The sequence below is a fragment of the Triticum urartu genome, chromosome 3A (genome assembly GCF_056163025.1).
Source record: "Triticum urartu cultivar PI428250 chromosome 3A, HENAU_Tu73, whole genome shotgun sequence".
In the NCBI taxonomy this organism is placed as follows: domain Eukaryota; kingdom Viridiplantae; phylum Streptophyta; class Magnoliopsida; order Poales; family Poaceae; genus Triticum; species Triticum urartu.
In genome coordinates, this window is record NC_141875.1 from 153,484,718 (window position 1) to 153,503,466 (window position 18,749).

Consider the following 18,749-nt stretch of genomic DNA (forward strand, 5'->3'; position numbering starts at 1 on the left):
ATCCTAAGTTTTTGCTTCTTCACATGGTGTTTGTCATTCTTAGAATGTCATTTTATTTTGCTTTGCTTGCTGTTTGAATAAAATACCAAGATCTGAAATTCTTAAATGTTAGAGAGTCTTCACATAGTTGCATAATTATTCAACTACTCATTGACCTTCACTTATATCTTTCCGAGTAGTTCGTTGTTGCTCTAGTGCTTCACTTATATCTTTTAGAGCATGGTGGTGGATTTGTTTTATAGAAACTAATGATCTCTCATGCTTCACTTAGATTATTTTGAAGTCTTAAATAGCATGGTAATTTGCTTAAATAATCCTAATATGCTAGGTATACAATAATAATAAAATTCTCTTATGAGTGTTTTGAATACTAAGAGAAGTTTGATGCTTGATGATTGTTTTGAGATATGGAGGTAATAATATCAAAGTCGTGCTAGTTGAGTAGTTGTGAATTTGAGAAATGCTTGTGTTGAAGTTTGCAAGTCCCGTAGCATGCGCATATGGTAAACGTTATAAACAAATTTGAAACATGAGGTGTTATTTGATTGTCCTCCTTATGAGTGGCGGTCGGGGACGAGCGATGGTCTTTTCCTACCAATCTATCCCCCTAGGAGCATGCGTGTAGTGCTGAGGTTTTTGATGACTTGTAGATTTTTGCAATAATGTGAGTTCTTTATGACTACTGTTGAGTCCATGGATTATACACACTCTCACCCTTCCATCCTTGCTAGCCTCTTCGGTACCGTGCATTGCCCTTTCTCACATTGAGAGTTGGTGCAAACTTCGCCAGTGCATCCAAACCCATGATATGATACGCTTTGTCACACATAAAACTCCTTATATCTTCCTCAAAACAGCCACCATACCTACCTATTATGGCATTTCCATAGCCATTCCGAGATATATTGCCATGCAACTTTCCACCGTTCCATTTATTATGACACGCATCATCATTGTCATATTGCTTCGCATGATCATGTAGTTGACATAGTATTTGTGGCAAAGCCACCTCTCATAATTCTTTCATAAATGTCACTCATGCATCATCGCAATCCCGGTACCCCACCGGAGGCATTCATATAGAGTCATCTTTGTTCTAGTATCGAGTTGTAATCATTGAGTTGTAAATAAACAGAAGTGTGATGATCATCATTTTCTAGAGCATTGTCCCAAGTGAGGAATAAAAAAAGAGAAAGGCCATAAAAAAGAGAAGGCCCAAAAAAGGAGAAAAAAAAAGAAGAAAGGCCATAAAAAAGAGAAGGCCCAAAAAATGAGAGAAAAAGAGAGAAGGGACAATGATACCATCCTCTGCCACACTTGTGCTTCAAAGTAGAACCGTAATCTTCATGATAGAGAGTCTCTTGTTTTGTCACTTTCATATACTAGTGGGATGTAGCGACCTGACCCGAATGGATCAAGTCTCTGTGCTTATGTGTCATCCCTGGATCGGTATGCTGACACACACAGTACTCGAAGGATTTATAACAGAGGTAAATCACATGTATAAAGTAACGTAAATACTATTACCTCAATCCAAATAGCGGAAGCAACAAGGTTGTGGATTCCCATCAACACCAACGGCAAAGTTGAGTGTAGAAATCGTAACCCTAACGTATCACTTACTCGTCGTAAGATAATCCTGCAACATGAGACGTTGCAGCCCGAAACGGGTCAGTACATTGAATGTACTGGCAAATTCACACCATAGAGAATGATGAATAAAGACTATCACTACATGCATATTTGGCTGGTGGAAAAGCTCTATGGTTATAAGGTTTTTGCGTAAAGCCAATTTTTCCCTACTGCAAAGGAATAAATTTATTTAACTAACATGGTGGTTGTTAAACATTGAGAATGGTTGACAGCATTCTCAATCCCAATTAAAAGTAATCATTAACATCCCAAGAAAATTAATTAAAGTAACATGATGGGATCAACAGGATAATCCAAGAACAAGATACTCAAGTTGTCCATAACCGGGGACACGGCTAATCATGATTAGTTTATACACTCTGCAGAGGTTTGCGCACTTTTCCCCACAAGACTCGATCGCCTCCGTTTGGTTTCTCGCACTACATGGTGTTTGAGAAGATGGATGACCGAGACACAGTCTTTCAGAAGCGCTAGCACCTTACATGTGGGGTAGACCGTACCACCTACAACCCCTACATCTGCTAGTCCACCCCGTAAGAGTTCGCACAACTTAGTCAACTATGCCAGAGCCCATAATGGCTTGTGGCTGCACACGAAAGTTTCTAGCATGAAAGATCTTATGATCCCTTTGAGCCTGGGTGGTGGTCCAAAAAAAACAGGCAAGTCCTGATAGACATCAGGTGCCTCAATCCACCCAGATGTGTGTTTAAGTTGCCACCTTAGATAAACCATTAAAATTATCAACTCACATCTGTCATGGATATCACTCACCCAATCCACGTCTACTAGCATAGCATGGCATAATAAGCAAACGTAGAAGTAACTCCCCAAAGGTTTCAATAATACAGGTAATAGGTACTACCTCATCTACTTCCCATCCCACAGTTTAATTAGATCCTAATCATGCAGTGTGAGAGGATTGATCTAATGCAATAAAACATGGGTTGGAAGGGGATATGATCAAAGTGTGAACTTGCCTGCAATGTTGATGAAGATGATTCGCACTCAAAACTCTTGATAGATCTACTCGTCACACTCCGGTCAATCTATCGTAAGCAAACAATAGTAACTACACAATAAGTACTCATCTAATGCACAAGTAAAACTCGAATGAGAGAATGAACTAGAAAGTTCAAATTAAGAACTCCGGTTGCAAAGAAAGAACGAACCGAACAAACGACGGAAAACAAACGGCGGAAGAAAACAACTCGGTTCTAGCAAGTTGAAACTAGGTCAAAATTCTACAGTAGCAAAAACTTGTTTAAGTTGACTAGACGGAACGGCGGTTTCGAAACGAAACTCCAGGCGCTTGAATCACCTGATTCCGATAAACGAGCGAGAAGAAAAACTAGAACGAAGATCGGATCTGAGATCGCGATCGCGGAATAAATCCGACGAAAAGAAAGAGATGAACGGTTAAACGAACGGGCGTCGTTAACCGGGAATAATCGGTGATCACGTTCGTTGAGACGAACGGTCCGAAAGAAGAACGAAAACCGATCTAGGGTTTTCGGAAAACAAACCGAAAAAGAAAACGGAAAACCGATCTAGGGTTTCGGAAAAGAAACAGAAATGAAGAATCGGAGAGAAAAACCGGAAAAGAAAACCGGAACGGTTTCTTTTAAAAGAACCGAACCGCGGGGGAGAAAAAGAGAGGCGCGGGGCTACCTCCGGCGAGGCGGGGCGAACGGTGGCGACGGCGGCGTGCTAGGGCGGCGGCGGCGGCGCTATAGGGGCGGCGGCGGTGGGTGAGGGGCGCAGGGTGGGGTGCGGCTTGGGGAGGAGAGGGGGTTTGGGTTTTTGGTGTGAGGAGAGGGGGGTGTGGGGGTATTTATATTGGGGAGGGGAGAGATTACTTGGGAGAGGGAACAAGAAAAAGAGTAGGAAAAGGAAAACGAAACAAAGGAAAGGGGGCTAAGAATCCTACTAGGATTCGGCCTAGAAGGATTCCTCCTGGGAATCAGTAGTGGAGGCGGCGGCTGGCGCCTGCTTAGCGCTGGCGCGTGCGACGGGGAGGCTGGGGCCTGGCCGGCTGGCTGGGCCTTGGCCCGGCTGGCCTGCTCATTTTTTTTACTGATTTCGCGCGCAGAAAAACAAAAGAAAAGTAACTAAACAAACTCCGAAAAATCTAAAGTAAATTTTCCCCGACTCCTAAAAATGAATCGAACAAAATGAACTTTTCTCCAGACCTAAAATGCAATTTTCGAAAATGCGCATTTTTCCCTATCCAAAGAAAAACAAACAAACACCGGAAAACGAAATTTGATCTATTTATTAAATCTTCATTTTTCCTATATTTTGGGAAAGTCATATTATTCCCTCTCTCATATTTTGATATCGGAAAAATAATTGAAGATGAAATAAATAAATCAAATGATCCTCTTTTCAAATTCGAGAAAACTCTCAAATATGAAAATAACGAAATCTCCAACTCTCACCGAAGGTCGTTGAGTTGCATGAAATTTCTAGGATCGACCAAAATGCAAGAAAATAATATATGCATGATGATCTAATGTATAACATTCCAAATTGAAAATTTGGGATGTTACAAACCTACCACCCTTAAAAGGAATCTCGTCCTCGAGATTCGGAGAGGCTAGCAAGAAAAGGTTAGGGTTTGGGGGTCTCCTCAAAATCCATCGATCATCCCAGGGGTCTGGGGTGCTACCACCCTTAGAAGCATGGTTACTGTTCCATCAAAACTCATATACTCCATCCATATTGTTAACAGTGTCGGTCTTCTCAAATCCTCAAGAAAATTTCTCCTCTAAGCTCTTCCGGTAATGGCATAACCTTTTTCCTCAATTCTTTTGTCCTTTCCTCTTGGTAAGGTTATTCCGAGATTTGGTCTTCTTAGCTGATGGGTCTGGCGCCATTACTAAACAACTATCGATATCTCATGGTGTTCAACCATTTATGGTTTCTCCTGCAGGAAATGGGTCTGGGTTGATCCTCACCGTATAACCTACGGTTGGCAAAATCTGCCTTGTACAAGGGAAAAATACCTATACCATTCTAAGGCTTTAAACAAGGTTTAATATCGTCGTCTCTCTACTATAGGTAAGTCACTCAGATTTACCATCCCATATAGCAAGGCGAATAATAAGAGTAAGTTGGTATGGTGATCAATCCATCCCGCACCCAAATCATTACCCTGTATATGCTTTAGTGAATCTTGCATTCTAACACTCGGTCATCCTCACAAGCATTGCAGAATTTCTCTTGTCGACGAACCAAGTTCGGATATATCCATAGATTCTGCAAGCTAGACAAACATCTATCGTTCCTTCACAACTCTCAGGTTTTGCGTTACTCCTATAGGATCGTCTATCGATAAGGGCATATCCTCTTCCAGGGTTTTTTCCTTCAGCAAGAGTGTGCTTGCTTCTTGGAAGGTCTTGGGGCCTGTGGGTTATGGCACATCTCATCACTTGCAAACCTTGAACTCTTCATCGGGGCAGCGGATCTCTAATCCAACACCAACTTCCAGCTTTCCCAGTATACTTAAATCCATCCAATTGTACTGTCTTCCTTCCTTCTATTGGCACCAAACTAGGACATGATTACTCAGTCTCATCATGGAGTTTCCATTGATCGATATTTCCAACATCATACCTCCTTTATATCCAATAGTAATTTATCTCTTCATCCTCGTGGGATATCCCTCATACCGAGATAAAAAAACTTATACTTATGAAGTCCATATTCCACTTCGTGGAACATCATTATCCTTTCCGGGGTCAAGCGTCCTTACAGGGGAGTATTGGCCATCTCTGCATGGCACTTCTTCAACAGGGAAACGTGAAACACATCTTGAACTCCTGACAGTCCTTCGGATAACTCCAACTTGTAGGCCCCTTCTCTCATACGCTCCAAAACTCGGTATGGTCCTACAAATCTCGGGGCTAACTTTACCTTAACTCCAATTCGTTTAACTCCTCGCAGAGGGAACACATGAAGACATGCTCGGTCTCCAATTTCATAGACTACCTCCTTGAGTTTTTTTTTGAGTCTACATAACTCTTCTGCCTGGACTGAGCTACCTTCAGTCTATCTCGAATCAACTTAACATTCTCTTCTGACTCCTTGATCACATTTGGTCCAAACAAATGACGTCTCCAACTTCATCCCACACACTCTTGGGGTATCGCACATATCGAGACAAAACTCATATTCATTTTGTCCGAAATCCACTCAGTGGAGTATGCTTATCTTTTCCAGCGGTCAACGGTTCTTACAGGGTACTACCACCCTTAAAATGCTCCAATATTTTATAGACCATATTTCTCATATCCTCAAAAATGGTCAACATCTTTCCTCATAGAGTAACTCATAAAATCCAAATCAGTACCAACACTGCTAACTTTATTGATTCTCAAATTATTACAATCTCCTATTTTTCCATTACATGCCTCAACTCAACACCTCAATATAAAGGAAAATGTCCTCACTTCTACGACTATATTTCTTCTGTTACAAACTCAACTACTTATCACAAGTCTCCTTCTCCTTCGGACAATCTCTGGCAAAGTGCCCTGCTTTATTACAACTAAAACATATTACTTCTGACAAGTATCGAGGTTTCCTTTTTGGGCATTTGTTGAGGTAGTGCCCTGACTCCTTGCACCCATAACAGGTGACATGACTCAGATCCTTCCTGGAATCCAATCTACTTCTCTTTCTGGACTTTTCCATTCCAATCAGGGCTTCTATTTCCTGTGGGTCATACTCTACTTCCTCAGCCGGGAATTCTACTAGATTCCCATTCATACAATTCTGGGAGATGTGTCCTTCTTCTCCACATGAATAGCAAGACTTGGTGTAGGGTTTAATTGGTTCCTCTTTGGGTGTGTCCTCCACCTCGTCCTTCATCGCAGGTTCTTCTAAAATTTCCATGAGGGCTTCTTTCATTACTTCGTTCTTCTGCTGGATGGCTCGTTGTACCATGGGGTAAATGTGACACTGTGTAGGGTAGTGGCTAGTCCCTTCACACAAGAAACAAGTGATCTGCCTAGTTGGGCATTCTTCGACTGGGTGACTTCCTTCACAATTAGGGCACTCATCCTTGTGTTCTTTATGGGTGTGTCCGATTTCTCCACAAATCTTACATGCACAAGGTTTCTTCATATCCTTTCCATAAGGCTTCAACTTCTGGGACACAAACCGAGACTTTGGCAAAGTCAACTTAAATTCTTTCCAAGCGGTTACTCCTTGCCATCCATTGATGGTTTGGTACATCCTCCACCAAGTAGCAGCACCTCTTTCAAAGCACTGAAGAGCATGCTGGGTCATATCATGTCCAACTATAGGGTTATTCTCCATGTGATCCTCCATGTTCTGAATCCATCGGTCCGTCACCAATTGACTCATCGGTCCCGAAAATACAAGCTCATCTCCATTCATCCTCTATTGGGTCCATGGGTTTTGGGGTGAGATAAGAGAGATCAAGAGAGAGGGATGCACACAATACAAACAATGGTTTTGAAAAGACAGATTTTTATTGTGGCTGTCGGAAAAACATCAAACAAATGACAGTTCACAAACGTCGCATCTATCGTAGGTATATAACAGGGGTTTGGTCTTCTAAAGGTCAATAAATCTTCAACGTCTCCAAGCTCTTCAAGCCTTGTTCATGCCTCCAATGGCTTCTTCCGATCATGCTTGTCTTCTCAAGTTCTTTTGCCAGATCAACTCTGTTGACGCGAAGTCTCTCGTGACATCCTTGAATATTCTGGAATTGCATTCCAAACTTCTAGGTTTCAACATCCTTGGCATGAGCCATGGTCATACTGTCCTTCAGTTCCTGACAAATCTCCGGTATCTCAAGGTTTTTCTACTCTAGCTTGGCTACTTTCAACTTTTGGGTCCTGAGTTCTTCACGAAACGCTTCCTTGTCTAATATGCTTTCATGGAGCTCCACCTTAAACTTCTTTATGTACTACTCCAGATCCTGGTGATACACCGGCTAGGGCTAAAACTTCATCTTATGATAGGTGCTCCATCAGCCTTCTTCTATCAAATCCATTCTGATGACATGCATCCTTAACTCAGCACGGTGACAATAGCATTAGCAGGGATGACATCACGGATAACCATGTTTCTGCTCTTGTCATTTCCATGAGCCATCTCTCCATAGTTGATATCTCCTACATTGGGGTTTCCTTAACAAAACTTCGAGTTCTCAACTCTCCATGTTTCAGTCTTTTCTCCGATACACCTTGATCTCGGGTATTGACAACTTCCATAGTCTGCCAAGTTCCATAAGGGTAGCCTTCCTAGGTCATACAAATCTGGAAATTCTACAGAACCTCCAATTCTCCTAGTCTTCGTAGTCTTCAACCGTTGTAGTTTCCATTATTCAGATGCACGGAAAATACTCTTCATTCCGAATGGTCTTACTTGTTTGATATCCTATACTTCTTGGAGTGGTCTCATCAGTCGAATCTTCGAGGAGTCAAAAGGGAAAGGGGGTATGGTTTCACTAAAGGGAAATTTGAATAAACTCAGAAGAGAAGAGAGGTAAAAGATCTTTTTGAAAGGGAAAGTTGTAGAGAAAAATTTTTGCTATGGGCTTGCCAGTTTCTAGGGTCACGTCCTACAGTCAACATGTGCTCTGATACCATCTTGTAGCGACCTGACCCGAATGGATCAAGTCTCTGTGCTTATGTGTCATCCCTGGATCGGTATGCTGACACACACAGTACTCGAAGGATTTATAACAGAGGTAAATCACATGTATAAAGTAACGTAAATACTATTACCTCAATCCAAATAGCGGAAGCAACAAGGTTGTGGATTCCCATCAACACCAACGGCAAAGTTGAGTGTAGAAATCGTAACCCTAACGTATCACTTACTCGTCGTAAGATAATCCTGCAACATGAGACGTTGCAGCCCGAAACGGGTCAGTACATTGAATGTACTGGCAAATTCACACCATAGAGAATGATGAATAAAGACTATCACTACATGCATATTTGGCTGGTGGAAAAGCTCTATGGTTATAAGGTTTTTGCGTAAAGCCAATTTTTCCCTGCTGCAAAGGAATAAATTTATTTAACTAACATGGTGGTTGTTAAACATTGAGAATGGTTGACAGCATTCTCAATCCCAATTAAAAGTAATCATTAACATCCCAACAAAATTAATTAAAGTAACATGATGGGATCAACAGGATAATCCAAGAACTAGATACTCAAGATGTCCATAACCGGGGACACGGCTAATCATGATTAGTTTATACACTCTGCAGAGGTTTGCGCACTTTTCCCCACAAGACTCGATCGCCTCCGTTTGGTTTCTCGCACTACATGGTGTTTGAGAAGATGGATGACCGAGACACAGTCTTTCAGAAGCGCTAGCACCTTACATGTGGGGTAGACCGTACCACCTACAACCCCTACATCTGCTAGTCCACCCCGTAAGAGTTCGCACAACTTAGTCAACTATGCCAGAGCCCATAATGGCTTGTGGCTGCACACGGAAGTTTCTAGCATGAAAGATCTTATGATCCCTTTGAGCCTGGATGGCGTTCCAAAAAAAACAGGCAAGTCCTGATAGACATCAGGTGCCTCAATCCACCCAGATGTGTGTTTAAGTTGCCACCTTAGATAAACCATTAAAATTATCAACTCACATCTGTCATGGATATCACTCACCCAATCCACGTCTACTAGCATAGCATGGCATAATAAGCAAACGTAGAAGTAACTCCCCAAAGGTTTCATAATAATACAGGTAATAGGTACTACCTCATCTACTTCCCATCCCACAGTTTAATTAGATCCTAATCATGCAGTGTGAGAGGATTGATCTAATGCAATAAAACATGGGTTGGAAGGGGATATGATCAAAGTGTGAACTTGCCTGCAATGTTGATGAAGATGATTCGCACTCAAAACTCTTGATAGATCTACTCGTCACACTCCGGTCAAACTATCGTAAGCAAACAATAGTAACCACACAATAAGTACTCATCTAATGCACAAGTAAAACTCGAACGAGAGAACGAACCAGAAAGTTCAAATTAAGAACTCCGGTTGCAAAGAAAGAACGAACCGAACAAACGACGGAAAACAAACGGCGGAAGAAAACAACTCGGTTCTAGCAAGTTGAAACTAGGTCAAAATTTTACAATAGCAAAAACTTGTTTAAGTTGATTAGACGAAACGGCGGTTTCGAAACGAAACTCCAGGTGCTTGAATCACCTGATTCCGATAAACGAGCGAGAAGAAAAACTAGAACGAAGATCGGATCTGAGATCGCGATCGCGGAATAAATCCGACGAAAAGAAAGAGATGAACGGTTAAACGAACGGGCGTCATTAACCGGGAATAATCGGTGATCACGTTCGTTGAGACGAACGGTCCGAAAGAAGAACGAAAACTGATCTAGGGTTTTCGGAAAAGAAACCGAAAAAGAAAACGGAAAACCGATCTAGGGTTTCGGAAAAGAAACCGAAACGAAGAATCGGAGAGAAAAACCGGAAAAGAAAACCGGAACGGTTTCTTTTAAAAGAACCGAACCGCAGGGAAGAAAAAGAGAGGAGCGGGGCTACCTCCGGCGAGGCGCGGCGAACGGTGGCGACGGCGGCGTGCTAGCGCGGCGGCGGCGGCGCTATAGGGGCGGCGGCGGCGGGTGAGGGGCGCGGGGTGGGGTGCGGCTTGGGGAGGAGAGGGGGTTTGGGTTTTTGGTGTGAGGAGAGGGGGGTGTGGGGGTATTTATATTGGGGAGGGGAGAGATTACTTGGGGGAGGGAACAAGAAAAAGAGTAGGAAAAGGAAAACGAAACAAAGGAAAGGGGGCTAAGAATCCTACTAGGATTCGGCCTAGAAGGATTCCTCCTGGGAATCGGTAGTGGAGGCGGCGGCTGGCGCCTGCTTAGCGCTGGCGCGCGCGACGGGGAGGCTGGGGCCTGGCCGGCTGGCTGGGCCTTGGCCCGGCTGGCCTGCTCATTTTTTTAATTTTTTTTACTGATTTCGCGCGCAGAAAAACAAAAGAAAACTAACTAAACGAACTCCGAAAAATCTAAAGTAAATTTTCCCCGACTCCTAAAAATGAGTCGAACAAAATGAACTTTTCTCCAGACCTAAAATGCAATTTTTGAAAACGCGCATTTTTCCCTATCCAAAGAAAAACAAACAAACACCGGAAAACGAAATTTGATCTATTTATTAAATCTTCATTTTTCCTATATTTTGGGAAAGTCATATTATTCCCTCTCTCATATTTTGATATCGGAAAAATAATTGAAGATGAAATAAATAAATCAAATGATCCTCTTTTCAAATTCGAGAAAACTCTCAAATATGAAAATAACGAAATCTCCAACTCTCTCCGAAGGTCCTTGAGTTGCGTGAAATTTCTAGGATCGACCAAAATGCAAGAAAATAAGATATGCATGATGATCTAATGTATAACATTCCAAATTGAAAATTTGGGATGTTACATGGGAATTTTTCATTATAGAACTTGGCTTGTATATTCCAACAATGGGCCTCCTCAAGTGCCCTAGGTCTTCGTGAGCAAGCAAGTTGGATGCACACCCACTTAGTTTCTTTTGCTGAGCTTTCATACATTTATAGCTCTAGTGCATCCGTTGCATGGCAATCCCTACTCCTTGCATCGACATCAATTGATGGGCATCTCCATAGCCCATTGATTAGCCTCGTTGATGTGAGACTTTCTCCTTTTTGTCTTCTCCACATAACCCCCATCATCATATTCTATTCCACCCATAGTGCTATATCCATGGCTCGCGCTCATGTATTGCGTGAAAGTTTATAGGTTTGAGATTACTAAAGTATGAAACAATTGCTTGGTTTGTCATCGGGGTTGTGCATGATGAGAGCATTCTTGTGTGACGAAAATGGAGCATGACCAAACTATATGATTTTGTAGGGATGAACTTTCTTTGGCCATGTTATTTTGAGAAGACATGATTGCTTAGTTAATATGCTTGAAGTATTATTATTTCTATGTCAATATGAACTACCACAATTAAGAAGAATTACCTTTAAATTATGCCAAGAAGCACTCCGCATCAAAAATTCTGTTTTTATCATTTACCTACTCGAGGACGAGCAGGAATTAAGCTTGGGGATGCTGATACGTCTCCAACGTATCTATAATTTTTCATTGCTCCATGCTATATTATCTACTGTTTTGGATGTTTATGGGCTTTATTATACACTTTTATATCATTTTTGGGACTAACCTATTAACCCAGAGCCCAGTGCCAGTTTCTATTTTTACCTTGTTTTAGAATATCGCAGAAAAGAAAAACCAAATGGAGTCCAATTGACCTGAAACTTCACGGAACTTATTTTTGGATCGGAAGAAGCCCAGAAGACTTGGAGTGCACGTCAGGGGGTCCACGAGGAGGCCACGAGGCAGGGGGCGCCCACCCCCTGGGCGTGCCCTCCACCCTCGTGGGCCCCTCGTGGCCCCCCTGACGTACTTCTTCCGCCTATATATCTCCATATACCCTAAAAACATCTGAGAGCACAATAGATCGGGAGTTCCGCCGCCAGAAGCCTCCGTAGCCACCGAAAGCCAATCTAGACCCGTTCCGGCACCCTGCCGAAGGGGGAACCCCTCTCAAGTGGCCATCTTCATCATCCCAGTGCTCTCCATGACGAGGAGGGAGTAGTTCTCCCTCGGGGTTGAGGGTATGTACCATTAGCTATGTGTTTGATCTCTCTCTCTCTCGTGTTCTTGAGGTGATACGATCTTGATGTATCGCGAGCGTTGCTATTATAGTTGGATCTTATGTTTCTTCTCCCCCTCTTCTCTCTTGTAATGGATTGAGTTTTCCCTTTGAAGTTATCTTATTGGATTGAGTCTTTAATGATTTGAGAACACTTGATGTATGTCTTGCCGTGCGTATCTGTGGTGACAATGGGATATCACGTGATTCACTTGATGTATGTTTTGGTGAACAACTTGCGGGTTCCGCCCATGAACTTATGCATAGGGGTTGGCACACGTTTTCATCTTGATTCTCCGGTAGAAACTTTGGGGCACTCTTTGAGGTTCTTTGTGTTGGTTGAATAGATGAATCTGAGATTGTGTGATGCATATCGTATAATCATGCCCACGGATACTTGAGGTGACATTGGAGTATCTAGGTGACATTAGGGTTTTGGTTGATTTGTGTCTTAAGGTGTTATTCTAGTACGAACTCTAGGGCTGTTTGTGACACCTATAGGAATAGCCCAACGGATTGATTGGAAAGAATAACCTTGAGGTGGTTTCGTACCCTACCATAATCTCTTCGTTTGTTCTCCGCTATTAGTGACTTTGGAGTGACTCTTTGTTGCATGTTGAGCGATAGTTATGTAATCCAATTATGTTATTATTGTTGAGAGAACTTGCACTAGTGAAAGTATGAACCCTAGGCCTTGTTTCAACGCATTGCAATACTGTTTGTGCTCACTTTTACCACTTGTTACCTTGCTGTTTTTATATTTTCAGATTACAAAAACCATTATCTACTATCCATATACCACTTGTATCACCATCTCTTCGCCGAACTAGTGCACCTATACAATTTACCATTGTATTGGGTGTGTTGGGGACACAAGAGACTCTTTGTTATTTGGTAGCAAGGTTGCTTGAGAGAGACCATCTTCATCCTACGCCTCCTACGGATTGATAAACCTTAGGTCATCCACTTGAGGGAAATTTGCTACTGTCCTACAAACCTCTGCACTTGGAGGCCCAACAATGTCTACAAGAAGATTGTGTAGTAGACATCACTGTACACATTCACAAGTTCCCACTCGCAGTTGTACCCAATATAAACAACCCAATCTTCATTTACGCCTGCCCAAGCCTTGCCCTCAAGCGATGGCATCTTAACATCACACGTATCATTATCAAAGCGGCATCAACTTGCACAAGGTGAGGCTTCTGTCATCCCCGCGCTAGTCAGCAGGGTCACGGCAAAGAATATAGGGGAGATCAAACCGCTCCTGGACCCTTGGGTTCCTTGTAATGATGTTATTAGTTGAGTCGAGAATGGTCATGAACGAACCTACCATGCTAGCCAAGGTGTTGATGTCGCATCGATCAATGAGTTCCTCCACCACGTCATCTTTCAGATCGGGGCAAGAATAACGGGGTCATTTCCAGCCTGTTCCCTCCATGGAGAAGATGATCGAACAATGGCAGAAGGAAGGGTGAAGGCAAATGGAGGGAGGAAGAGCGTGCGATAGCAGTTCCAAATCAAGAGGGAAAGGCGAAGAGGTAGTGGACGGTTGTCATGGTACAAGAAGAGGCTAGTGGGGAGCGAACGGTTGCCATAGAGCTCACACACTAACGACAAGGCCGAGTGAACCGCATGTCGTATATCGCACACACCTTGATATGGCTGACCGTTTCTTTTGTGTTTCCTAATCACAAACAGTTAATCCGAGTGAACCGTATGTTGTACATCGCACACACCTTCATCTGGCTGCCTGTTTCTTTTGTGTTGCCTAATCACAAACAGTTCATCCGAGTGAACCGTATGATGTATATCGCACACACCTTCATCTGGCTGCCTATTTCTTTTGTTCCTCCTCATCGCAAACAGTTAATTGAGCTTAATTGTATGCCCTGCATCGCACACGCAACTAAAATCCAAACCGTGTTTGATGCATCCATCATCGCAAACATTTTGCACCTTTTTTGATATTTTTTACACCACCGTCTGTGATTATTGCATCGCACACAGTTTCGTCGAAGGGTCTCTGATCGTAGTGTCGCGTTAGCAGCATCTTGCAGTAGTGAGAGGAATACTTTTCCCACCAACGAAAACGACTTAGAGCTCCCAACACTTTCCATGCTAGATATATATATATAGGCGGTTCCCACACAGAAAATAAAGTTTATTCCTTTTTCAACCATACTTTCACTTTCCATGGTTAACTGTATCCACGGGTGCCTTCCATACCAACACTTTCCAAGGAATTTATTATTTGACAACATAAAGTAAATTCGTTTTTCATTTCGGGACTGGGCATCCCTAATACCTTTGCCTTACTCTCGTGCAATGACAAGTGAATAAACACTCATCGTGAGAATAACACATCTAGCATGGAAAATATTGGCCACCCTCACCGCCTCGCGAGCGATGCAAGCACACGAAAGAGAAATTTATTTTGAAAATTAGAGATGGCACATACAAATTTTCTTAGAATGGCAAAATAATACTACATATAGATAGATATAGTGGACTCATGTGGCAAAACTGGTTTAAAGGATTTTGGATGCACAAGTAGTGATTATACTTAGTGCAAAATGAAGGCTAGCAAAAGATTGAGAAACGACCAACCAAGAAACAAATAATCTCATAAGCGAGCATTAAGCATAATTAACACCGAGTAATGCACCACAAGTAGGATGTAATTTCATTGCATAACTATTGACTTTCGTGCTTGCATAGGGAATCACAAGCCTTAACACCAATATTCTTACTAAAGCATAATTACTCATCAACATGACTCACATATCACATCATCATATCTCAAAACTATTACTAAGAATCAAGTTTATTTTGTCCAATGATCTTCATGAAAGTTTTAATTATATCCTTCTTGGATATCTATCACTTTGGAACTAATTTTCATGCGTTGCTTTTGATAAGCTCAAACAAATATAAGTGAAGATCATGAGCACTCGGCCTGGATGGAGAAACTCGACAAAGCTCACGTCGTGTACGCGGCCAAGGAAGCATACACGAGCTACGACATGTATAGGCCGATCGTTGACATGAGGAAATGCCTCCTTCCCTAAAATGGCCAAGGATCTAGCGGGAAGCAGAGGAATGGCAAGCATCGTCGCAACAATAAGTAGATGATTAGATCCTTGTTTCTCCTAGTTTAGTATGCATGTAATTGATTACTTTGGTGTGTGGAAATGTTATGTGTGTAGTCACCTGTGTAATTGTATGCTTAATTTGGTTTTGCAATGTTGTCTTTTTAAGTATATGTGTTGATGCTCTATAGACAGAGCAAATCACTTCGCACATGGACTAAACAATGGAACCCGTCGGTGATGATTTCATCAATCACTGACAATTGTATAACAACAATCGTTTGCTCACAACACACACGGCTTGTTAACAGGAATCATCTGTGTTGTTATCGGTTTTACCACACATTTCCGATTACAGACCTATTTGTCGTGTATCACACACATCTTGTTAAGTTCAACCATTTATGTTCTCTTGGCTCAACGCAAACAGTTCATCCGAGTGAACTGTATGCCGTATATCGCACACACCTTCATCTGGCTGCCCATTTCTATTGTTCCGCCTCATCACAAATAGTTTATAGGAGTGAACTGTATGCCATATATTGCACACGCCTTCATCTAGTTGCCCGTTTCTTTTGTTCTGCCTCATCGCAAATAGTTCATTGAACTGAACGGTATGCCCCTCATCACACACGCAACTAAAATATGAACCATGTTTGATGTATCCTTCATTGCAAACATTTTGCATCTTTTTTATGATTATTTTACATGACTGTTTGCGATTAATGCATCGCATACAGTTTTGTCAAAGGGTCTCTGATCGTAGTGTCGCGTTAGCAGCATCCTGCAGTAGTGGATCGTGTTGTTAGAGTAGTGACTAGAGGAGGAAAAAGGACTCAGGATCCTCTATATCCTGAAGGTCACCCTAAGAGATTTGATTCTCAAATAATTAATATTGATGCACCTAGTTCATCTAAGAAGAAAAAGAAAAGGAAACATGACAGAGCTTTGCATGCTTCTAGTGAACCTGTGGTAGAAAAACCTCCTAAGAATCATAATGATGTTCCTATTTCTGATGCCGAGACACGATCTGGTAATGAACATCTACCTAGTGATAATGATAATGATGATGTTCATATTGATGCTCAACCAAACAATGATAAAGAACCTGGTAATGAGGTAGAAATAAAACCCGCACTTGATCTTGATAACCCACCTCATAAGAATAAAAGATATAATAAAAGTGATTTCATTGCTAGAAAACATGGTAGAGAAAGAGAACCATGTGTTCAAAAACTCATGCTATTTCCTAGTAAGGTTCTGAAAAATAAGGATGAAGAGGACTTTGAACGCTTTGCTAAAATGCTTAGAGCATCTCCAATAGATGATGTATATTTTTTGGTGGTCCAAACAGGTGATGGTCCAAATTTGGAGCAGCAAGAAGTGCTTTTTACATCTCCGAAAAAGGCTCAACTCCAACAGATGGTCCAAAATGGAGATGTAAAAGGAGCATCTCCAACAGATGGTCCAAAAAGAAGATGCAAAACCGGTGGCAGCCGCGCGGATGCTGTTCAGCCACTATACAGCCGCACATATTGCAAAAAACATCTATAAAAACAACATAAAAATTATACATGTCCACAATATCAAATTATTACATATTTCTTCAAATCCACGAGATCAGATGCAACACAAATACAAGTTTCGACGTTTTTTACCTTGGGGAGTTCCGTCGAACACCTTGTGCGCGGGGTGGAAGAAGATGGTCGACGGTTGGATTGGTTGCTGCTGCGGATGGTGGCGCAAAGGAGAAGGGAGGACGGCGGCCGGCGGAGCAGAGCTATATGGGATGCCGGACCGCCGGACTCGGCGAATCCAGCTGCGGCTGCTTCTTGAAATAGCGGCGCCGAGGTGGCTGCGAGAAGCCCTCCGACGGGGGAGGCGATGCGGGCTAGGGCGGCAGCGGCGATTTGGGGTGGTGGCGGCAACGGTGACGGTGACTTTGGCGGTGCCGGCGATGACTTTCGGCGGCTGGTGCTTGGCCGCAGGCGGCCGATCGCGAGGTGGAAGGGGAATGAAGTGGCGGTTGGTCGTTTGGTGGGCGGTCGCGGTTTTACATCACTTGTATCTTATGATGTAAATTTTCATCATGAAGTTTTCAGTTTTACATCTCCTGAAGGCGGTGGTGCAATTTTTTACATATGGACCGTCTGTTGGAGCAGCGTTTTCTGTTCTCGGAGATCCAAAAGTTAGGTATTTTTACATATGGACCGTCTATTAGAGATGCTCTTAGGCCTGTCTTTTTGCGAACATGTTTGACTGATATTTTGAAAAGGCCTCCATATGGTAAATACATAAAAGATATTGTCACTAATAAAAGAAAGATATCTGAAGCTGGAATTTCCACCATGCTTGCAAATTATTCATTTGATGGAAAAGTACCTAAGAAGTTAAGAGATCCAGGAATACCCACTGTACCAGGCCCCATTAAAAGAAGTTATGTCAAAACTGCTTTACGTGATTTAGGAGCCGCTGTTAGTGTTATGCCTTTCCCTTTATATAGAAGACTTGATTTGAGTAAGCTGACACATACTGAAAAATCTTTGAAAATGGCTGATAAATCAACTGCTATACCTATTGGAATTTGTGAGGACATTCCCTTTGTTGTTGCTAATGTCACTATCTTAACAGACTTTGTTATTCTTGATATGCCCAAGGACGACAACATGTCGATTATCCTTGGTAGACCCTTTTTGAGTACTGCAAGGGCTGTTATTGATTGCGACAAAATTAAGGTCACTTTTCATGTCAATGGTAAAGAACAAACAATATACTTTCTGAGGAAACAAAGTTTAGTGAATAGTATCGATTCCATTAAAAGAATTATCACAATTACTATTGGAGGTTTCAAACTTCCTCTTTCGTCCATCAAAAATAAATATGAAACTCTTATTGTTGGGTAAATGCATATCCCCGTTGAGGTAACTTAGTGTTATATGAGAATTCTTCGGTTTCATGCTACTCTTTCATGTTAATAAGACTTGATCAACCTTATTAATGGACTCTTTTTGGGCATGTGGTCGATGAATTTAATAAGCACAGCCTATTGTACCCATAGTTTACTCTTTTTTATTTAATAGAATGCCATTATCCTATTTTTTGAATTTTTCATGCAATAAAAAAGGGATAATTAGTTTTATGCCCCTACTTGTGTCCCACTCGGCTGTTTTACCCCTAATTTCCAAAAACCATCAGTTATGTCCAAGTCACTTCACTCCTTTTATGCTTTTTCCCTTTGACCATTTGATCATCACTTTCAAAACTTCATAAAAAATTCATACTAAATCAGAAAAATGC